At 34.2% G+C, this 9,337-nt stretch overlaps 1 non-coding gene across 1 annotated transcript; it reads right to left on the reverse strand.

The window, feature by feature from the left end:
- Positions 1 to 9,179: 9,179 nt before the first annotated feature.
- Positions 9,180 to 9,261, reverse strand: TRNAL-UAG (transfer RNA leucine (anticodon UAG)). Its single transcript has one exon. It is a non-coding gene; the product is annotated as a tRNA-Leu (tRNA).
- Between the last annotated feature and the right edge of the window lie 76 nt (positions 9,262 to 9,337).

Here is a 9,337-nt window from a genome sequence, read left to right on the forward strand (position 1 = left end):
GGGTCCAGGAGAAGAAGGGAAAAGAAGCAGGAACAGCAGAGTCCCGCACCCTGAGAGTGTAAAACAAATAGAACAAGTGCAATAAAATTATATTAATATGCAAACAGTAATTTACACGCAATGAAACAACAGAGAATAAAACCAGGATTAGTAAAAGAGGCATGACAAGTTCAGAGAGCGGTGGCCAAAAGTTGAAGCATAAAAACGCAATCTTAAAAAATATTTGCACTAAAAAATATGTAAGAATAAACTTCATTAAACTCAATATCTATTTAATAAAATTATTCAGACAAGGGGATGAGCAGTAAAATTATTTTTATAGGAAGACTTCAGTGATTTCGTTAAGACCATTAGGTCTTAAAGTATTCAGCCTATAAATCCAAAAAACCTCCTTTCTGTTCAGTGACCCCATTCTATCAGTAATACTATTTGGAATGTGTTCAATGGGGCTAATTTTCAAACCATTTGGATTTTTATTATGCTCAACTGTACAATGCCTAGAAAGACCATGTTTTAAAAACCCTTTTTTAATATTATGTCTGTGAGAGTTAATTCTCAAATGCAGTGGTTGGGTTGTCCTCCCCACATACTGCTTACCGCATTCGCACTCAATCAAATAAATCACAAAGTCAGTGGTGCAGGAAAGAAACTCCTTAATGGGGAAAACTTCATTTGTACTAGTTGATTTAAAATTCTTTTCTTTATGTGCGATACAAGTACAACATAGACAGTTCCTCTTGCCGCATTTGAAAATACCATAAAGAGGGGTATTAAAGACAGATAAAAATTTGCTGCTACTTTTAACATTTTTTAACCGGCTAGGAGCCACTGTGCTCTTAATGGTGGGGGCTCTTCTAAAAGTCACGCCAGGTTTATTTGGGAGGAATTTCTGCAGTACGGGGTCATTCAGTAAAATGTGCCAGTTACTCCTCAGAATTTTCCTAATTTCTGTGTGCTCAGAGCAGAATTGCGTGATAAAATTAGTCATAAATTTGTTGCTTTTGGGTTTAACCGTTTTAATGCCATTAATAAGGCTATCTTGAGATAGATTAATGCATTTGTTGAAGGCATTGGTAAGTAAATTAACAGGGTAATTTTTTTCGATAAATCTATTTTTTAATATTTCTGCCTGGTCCTTAAAAACTTTCGTGTCTGTGCAGTTTTTCCTTATTCTTCTATATTGATTAGTAGGGATGTTCCTCAGCCATTTCCCAAAATGACCACTACTAAAAGGGATATAGCTGTTTGTATCCACATTTTTAAAAAACGTTTTCGTTAGAATTCTATTATTCTCAATGTAGATAGTCAGATCTAAAAAATTAATATTTTCTTTGTCATAGATTGCTGATAAACTTAAACCCCAAATATATATATCACCAGCAACTCGGGACCGCGATGGGTTCAAAAGTAGCACCCACTTATGCTAATATTTTCATGGGGGTATTTGAAGAATTTTATATTTTTAAATCTAGATGGCACAATAACTGTATTTTTTACAAAAGATATATAGATGATTTGTTCTTCATATGGGACAATACTGGTAATAATATTGGTGATTTTATTTGGGGTTTAAGTTTATCAGCAATCTATGACAAAGAAAATATTAATTTTTTAGATCTGACTATCTACATTGAGAATAATAGAATTCTAACGAAAACGTTTTTTAAAAATGTGGATACAAACAGCTATATCCCTTTTAGTAGTGGTCATTTTGGGAAATGGCTGAGGAACATCCCTACTAATCAATATAGAAGAATAAGGAAAAACTGCACAGACACGAAAGTTTTTAAGGACCAGGCAGAAATATTAAAAAATAGATTTATCGAAAAAAATTACCCTGTTAATTTACTTACCAATGCCTTCAACAAATGCATTAATCTATCTCAAGATAGCCTTATTAATGGCATTAAAACGGTTAAACCCAAAAGCAACAAATTTATGACTAATTTTATCACGCAATTCTGCTCTGAGCACACAGAAATTAGGAAAATTCTGAGGAGTAACTGGCACATTTTACTGAATGACCCCGTACTGCAGAAATTCCTCCCAAATAAACCTGGCGTGACTTTTAGAAGAGCCCCCACCATTAAGAGCACAGTGGCTCCTAGCCGGTTAAAAAATGTTAAAAGTAGCAGCAAATTTTTATCTGTCTTTAATACCCCTCTTTATGGTATTTTCAAATGCGGCAAGAGGAACTGTCTATGTTGTACTTGTATCGCACATAAAGAAAAGAATTTTAAATCAACTAGTACAAATGAAGTTTTCCCCATTAAGGAGTTTCTTTCCTGCACCACTGACTTTGTGATTTATTTGATTGAGTGCGAATGCGGTAAGCAGTATGTGGGGAGGACAACCCAACCACTGCATTTGAGAATTAACTCTCACAGACATAATATTAAAAAAGGGTTTTTAAAACATGGTCTTTCTAGGCATTGTACAGTTGAGCATAATAAAAATCCAAATGGTTTGAAAATTAGCCCCATTGAACACATTCCAAATAGTATTACTGATAGAATGGGGTCACTGAACAGAAAGGAGGTTTTTTGGATTTATAGGCTGAATACTTTAAGACCTAATGGTCTTAACGAAATCACTGAAGTCTTCCTATAAAAATAATTTTACTGCTCATCCCCTTGTCTGAATAATTTTATTAAATAGATATTGAGTTTAATGAAGTTTATTCTTACATATTTTTTAGTGCAAATATTTTTTAAGATTGCGTTTTTATGCTTCAACTTTTGGCCACCGCTCTCTGAACTTGTCATGCCTCTTTTACTAATCCTGGTTTTATTCTCTGTTGTTTCATTGCGTGTAAATTACTGTTTGCATATTAATATAATTTTATTGCACTTGTTCTATTTGTTTTACACTCTCAGGGTGCGGGACTCTGCTGTTCCTGCTTCTTTTCCCTTCTTCTCCTGGACCCGATCTTTCGCCTTCTGATCTCCCGTGCTTATTTCCCTCCCTGAATCTGCTTCCTCTTCTGTGTGCTTCTGCCCTCAGGACCGTCTATAGAAGTGCTCTGCTCTCCAGCGATTCCAATTAGTTTACCAGACATCCATCCTGGTTTTAATTCCTCACCTTTTGTATTTTTACCAACCTTTAATTTTATATTTGGTCAGACTCGTTTTTATTCAATTTTCATTCATATATTTTTTATTTTTTTATTCATATATTTTTATTCATCCAATTTTAACTGCATTTTATGTACTAATAAAGATTTTAACACATTCACTTCCAACAATATTCACTTTTATTATTTAATATATTTTTTTTTAATCATTTCTTCCTCTCTCAGCAACTTTTCCTCTGCTCACTTGGAGTAGCGGATCACACAGTGGCTAACACCTTTTTTTCGTTCCTTTTCCACGGGTTCGTGCAGCGCTTCCTTCTTTTTTTCTTTTTTTCTTTTTTCCTTTATTTCTTCTTTATTTTTCTTCACTTCCTTCCTCTTCTCTATTTTTTATCTGTGAACACACCAAATGTATTAATTCTTTTGAATGTACTAAGTTTTTAAACATTTATACTGATGATCTCTGACCTTTATCCCTTCCCCAACATGTGACTCTTGGCGCCAATATTTGAACCATGTATGTATAAAACCGGCAATGTCTTTACCTGCCTGTACATGTCATCCCCTGAGGAAGAGGTTTTATGACCTCGAAACGCGTTGGGAAATAAATATATTAAATATACCACCTGTGAGGATTGATGGTCTGGCAGCGCACGTTTTGATCCATAAAAGTCCTATTAGTGAATCTGAAGATTTATGGCCACAGCGTGGTCATTTGGATGTGCAGCAAGCTGACCGCATTTCTTTATGCCTGTTACTCTCCTGTATACGGTGAGTATATACTACTATTTGATATCTTGATTTTCTCAGATAAGACCCTATTGCGCTTTTTTTCCTTGCAGTTCTAATTATTCTAAACCCCTGACGGTGCGTGGAAAACACTGTTAGTGTTTTGGATTTTGAGCAGCAGAGGGTCCGTTACTCTGTCCAAGGATGGAATATTTTCAGAATAGACTCTCGTCCAGGGAAAGACTAATACTACAGACAATTGGGAATATCGGCTTTTCCACTGGAGAAGAGGAAACTGTCAACCCTTTCAGTGAAGACGAAACAAAGACACTCCGGAAGATTTTTTATAACTTTAAAGAAGCTATTAAGGAGGAACTCCATTATGGTTTGGATGCACGTTTTTTATCGATCTATTTAGAAGAGAACATATGCCCTCGGGGACTGAGGTTAGTGTTCGACTCACCTTTTATGAACGATTTGAGCTTTACGCAAGATTGGGACAATAACCTCAACAATTGTATGCATAAAATGATTTTATTACTATATAAAAAAAGATCTAAATTGGCTGAACTGGCAGCTCTTAAGGTTATGAGTCTATCAAAAGACCTTATCCCTTTCCATAAACATCCAGAATACAAGAAGATTAACTCTAACGTTATAACGCATGTCATGCAAGTGGAGCATGAAACTATTCTAAAGAAATCTAAAAAATTACAGAGAGACAGAGAGGACTATAGAAATAAGACGAAAACCGTTGAAAAGAAATGTATTACCGAGTGTTTGGAAGTAACAACTAATATGACAGAACAAGATAAAATAAATGATAAAATCACTTTAGGACAATCCCCTATACCTTTGGTTTTACCCTCCAAAGGTCTACCAACTGGAAATAAGGAAAATATCTTTTCTAAACCCCCTGTCATAAAAAGCACTGCAACCACTGCACCACTTATTGAAGCCATTAAACATTTAGAAAGTATTAAAAAACAAATAAAACAGTTTAATGATAATGACACTAGGAAGAATTTAATAGATACAACTAATCCTACCATTATCAATGATAAAATTATCACACCCACTCCTGCAGCTCTCACTTCACCTGCACTTATTGAATTTCCTGAGTCCACTCCTAATTCACTATTGGACCTTTCCATACACGAGGATATAGATTTAAATATATCCAAACACAATTCCGCCCCTAATTGTATTGTTTCCAATACTTCCAATGGGAATACGATCCTAATTGATAATTCAGACACTAACAATACTGCTACGGTTCCTTTTTTACCGCAGACAGTAAAAAACTCTCAGGTAAAAAACTTCTTTTCACCAAGAACTGGAAAAAGAAAGGGCTCTATAGAGGATGCAGAGGGGGCCGAAAAGAAGAAAGGCAAAATAAATGGAAAATAAAGGATAAAAATAATTGTTCCTCTGAGGGTAGTAATATCTTTAATTTATCCTCTCATATCCTCACTATTGATGAAATTAGAGTCCTCTCAAAAGGATTGAATTTCTGCCCCACTTACAAAACAAACGATTTTGATCTTTTTTTAGACCTCCAATTGTTTATTAGAAAACTTACATTAAAAAGACATTTTGCAATTAAAGAAATGAATAACACTACTTGTAATGGTACAAATGAAGATACACAAATTAATAGTGAAGTAGATTATGATTCCTTTCATCTAAATGTCCCAATCAAATCTAAATTTTATCCATTGGAAGACAGAGGCCACTATCTAAAAGTCTTCAGCGATGTTGTACAAAGGAAATTCAAAGAGATTTTTTCCACCAAAGCTACTTATGGTTATAAATGTAATCTAACTAAAAATGAAAAAACCGCTCTGAAAACATTGAAATCTAATACCGAAATAATAATTCGATCTGCTGACAAGGGTGGAGGGGTCGTAATCCAGAATAGAGATGAATATTGCAATGAAGCTCTTAATATTTTATCAGATGATAAATATTATATTAAAGTCCCTTTTGATACCCTAATCAGGTCCAGAGTTGCCTATGACAATTTAATCTTAGAAGGAAAGAATAATAATATATTTGATAAAAATGAATTGAAATTCCTTCATGTAACGGACCCAAGGACCCCCTTTTTTTATCACTTGCCAAAAATTCATAAAAGTTTGGTTAATCCTCCAGGGAGACCTATTATCTCTGGCATTAATTCACTAACCAGTAATTTATCTCATTACATCGACAGAATAATGGTTTCTCATGTCCCTATATTAAAAAGTTTTATTAAAGATTCTACACAACTAATCCAATTTTTACAACATATTGATTGGAAGCCACAGTATATACTGGTAACCATGGATGTTTCTTCGTTGTATTCAAACATCCCACACAATTTGGGTTTAGCTTGTTTTAATAAAGTCCTATTGAAAGATGTTAGACTGAGCAAAGGACAAAAAAGCTTTTTATTAAAGGGTATGGATTTTATATTGAATAATAATTATTTTACTTTCAATGGAATTTTATATCACCAGCAACTCGGGACCGCGATGGGTTCAAAAGTAGCACCCACTTATGCTAATATTTTCATGGGGGTATTTGAAGAATTTTATATTTTTAAATCTAGATGGCACAATAACTGTATTTTTTACAAAAGATATATAGATGATTTGTTCTTCATATGGGACAATACTGGTAATAATATTGGTGATTTTATTCGAGACATTAATAACAATATTTGGGGTTTAAGTTTATCAGCAATCTATGACAAAGAAAATATTAATTTTTTAGATCTGACTATCTACATTGAGAATAATAGAATTCTAACGAAAACGTTTTTTAAAAATGTGGATACAAACAGCTATATCCCTTTTAGTAGTGGTCATTTTGGGAAATGGCTGAGGAACATCCCTACTAATCAATATAGAAGAATAAGGAAAAACTGCACAGACACGAAAGTTTTTAAGGACCAGGCAGAAATATTAAAAAATAGATTTATCGAAAAAAATTACCCTGTTAATTTACTTACCAATGCCTTCAACAAATGCATTAATCTATCTCAAGATAGCCTTATTAATGGCATTAAAACGGTTAAACCCAAAAGCAACAAATTTATGACTAATTTTATCACGCAATTCTGCTCTGAGCACACAGAAATTAGGAAAATTCTGAGGAGTAACTGGCACATTTTACTGAATGACCCCGTACTGCAGAAATTCCTCCCAAATAAACCTGGCGTGACTTTTAGAAGAGCCCCCACCATTAAGAGCACAGTGGCTCCTAGCCGGTTAAAAAATGTTAAAAGTAGCAGCAAATTTTTATCTGTCTTTAATACCCCTCTTTATGGTATTTTCAAATGCGGCAAGAGGAACTGTCTATGTTGTACTTGTATCGCACATAAAGAAAAGAATTTTAAATCAACTAGTACAAATGAAGTTTTCCCCATTAAGGAGTTTCTTTCCTGCACCACTGACTTTGTGATTTATTTGATTGAGTGCGAATGCGGTAAGCAGTATGTGGGGAGGACAACCCAACCACTGCATTTGAGAATTAACTCTCACAGACATAATATTAAAAAAGGGTTTTTAAAACATGGTCTTTCTAGGCATTGTACAGTTGAGCATAATAAAAATCCAAATGGTTTGAAAATTAGCCCCATTGAACACATTCCAAATAGTATTACTGATAGAATGGGGTCACTGAACAGAAAGGAGGTTTTTTGGATTTATAGGCTGAATACTTTAAGACCTAATGGTCTTAACGAAATCACTGAAGTCTTCCTATAAAAATAATTTTACTGCTCATCCCCTTGTCTGAATAATTTTATTAAATAGATATTGAGTTTAATGAAGTTTATTCTTACATATTTTTTAGTGCAAATATTTTTTAAGATTGCGTTTTTATGCTTCAACTTTTGGCCACCGCTCTCTGAACTTGTCATGCCTCTTTTACTAATCCTGGTTTTATTCTCTGTTGTTTCATTGCGTGTAAATTACTGTTTGCATATTAATATAATTTTATTGCACTTGTTCTATTTGTTTTACACTCTCAGGGTGCGGGACTCTGCTGTTCCTGCTTCTTTTCCCTTCTTCTCCTGGACCCGATCTTTCGCCTTCTGATCTCCCGTGCTTATTTCCCTCCCTGAATCTGCTTCCTCTTCTGTGTGCTTCTGCCCTCAGGACCGTCTATAGAAGTGCTCTGCTCTCCAGCGATTCCAATTAGTTTACCAGACATCCATCCTGGTTTTAATTCCTCACCTTTTGTATTTTTACCAACCTTTAATTTTATATTTGGTCAGACTCGTTTTTATTCAATTTTCATTCATATATTTTTTATTTTTTTATTCATATATTTTTATTCATCCAATTTTAACTGCATTTTATGTACTAATAAAGATTTTAACACATTCACTTCCAACAATATTCACTTTTATTATTTAATATATTTTTTTTTAATCATTTCTTCCTCTCTCAGCAACTTTTCCTCTGCTCACTTGGAGTAGCGGATCACACAGTGGCTAACACCTTTTTTTCGTTCCTTTTCCACGGGTTCGTGCAGCGCTTCCTTCTTTTTTTCTTTTTTTCTTTTTTCCTTTATTTCTTCTTTATTTTTCTTCACTTCCTTCCTCTTCTCTATTTTTTATCTGTGAACACACCAAATGTATTAATTCTTTTGAATGTACTAAGTTTTTAAACATTTATACTGATGATCTCTGACCTTTATCCCTTCCCCAACATGTGACTCTTGGCGCCAATATTTGAACCATGTATGTATAAAACCGGCAATGTCTTTACCTGCCTGTACATGTCATCCCCTGAGGAAGAGGTTTTATGACCTCGAAACGCGTTGGGAAATAAATATATTAAATATACCACCTGTGAGGATTGATGGTCTGGCAGCGCACGTTTTTTCCTAAACAGAAAAACACACACTCATACAAATGCAAAAGAAGATTAAAGCACATGTTAATTATTCTTTTAACAAAATCATAGCAATAAGATCAAAATGTTGTCAAAAACTTATAATAGTTGCAGCAGTAGGATTTCAACTTACGCCTCTGAGCTACTTAAAGTAACTGAAGAACATTTGACTATATTTAAATTTCTGTATTTTTGAAGATGAGAAAGTTTCTATGCTCAAGGAAAAAGCAATGATTCTATAAACTGTCTTTTCCTTAAAAGAAAAGCACACGCTTATACAACTACAAAACAAGGTTAAAGCACATGCTAATTTGTGTGTTAGCAAAATCATAAAAATATGTTCAAAAGGTTAAAATACTGGCAGCAGTGGGATTTGAACCGACACCTCAGACAGCCTTAGCACACACTCATAACAAAGTACATAAGAGCACATGCTAATTTGGCTGAAAGCAAAGTAATAAGATGAAAATGTTTTTAAATTCTCATAATATTGGCAGCAGTGGGATTTGAACCCACGCCTCGAAAGAGACTGGAGCCTAAATCCAGCGCCTTAGACCACTCGGCCATGCTACCATTCTTTACTGTGTGATGTGAGTTCCTTGGAGTAAGTGTAGTACATGTGAATACATTTCAAACTTGATCATGTTGG

The sequence above is a fragment of the Dendrobates tinctorius genome, unplaced genomic scaffold (assembly GCF_039654945.1).
Source record: "Dendrobates tinctorius isolate UK_male_01 unplaced genomic scaffold, ASM3965494v1 ptg000047l, whole genome shotgun sequence".
NCBI lineage: Eukaryota > Metazoa > Chordata > Amphibia > Anura > Dendrobatidae > Dendrobates > Dendrobates tinctorius.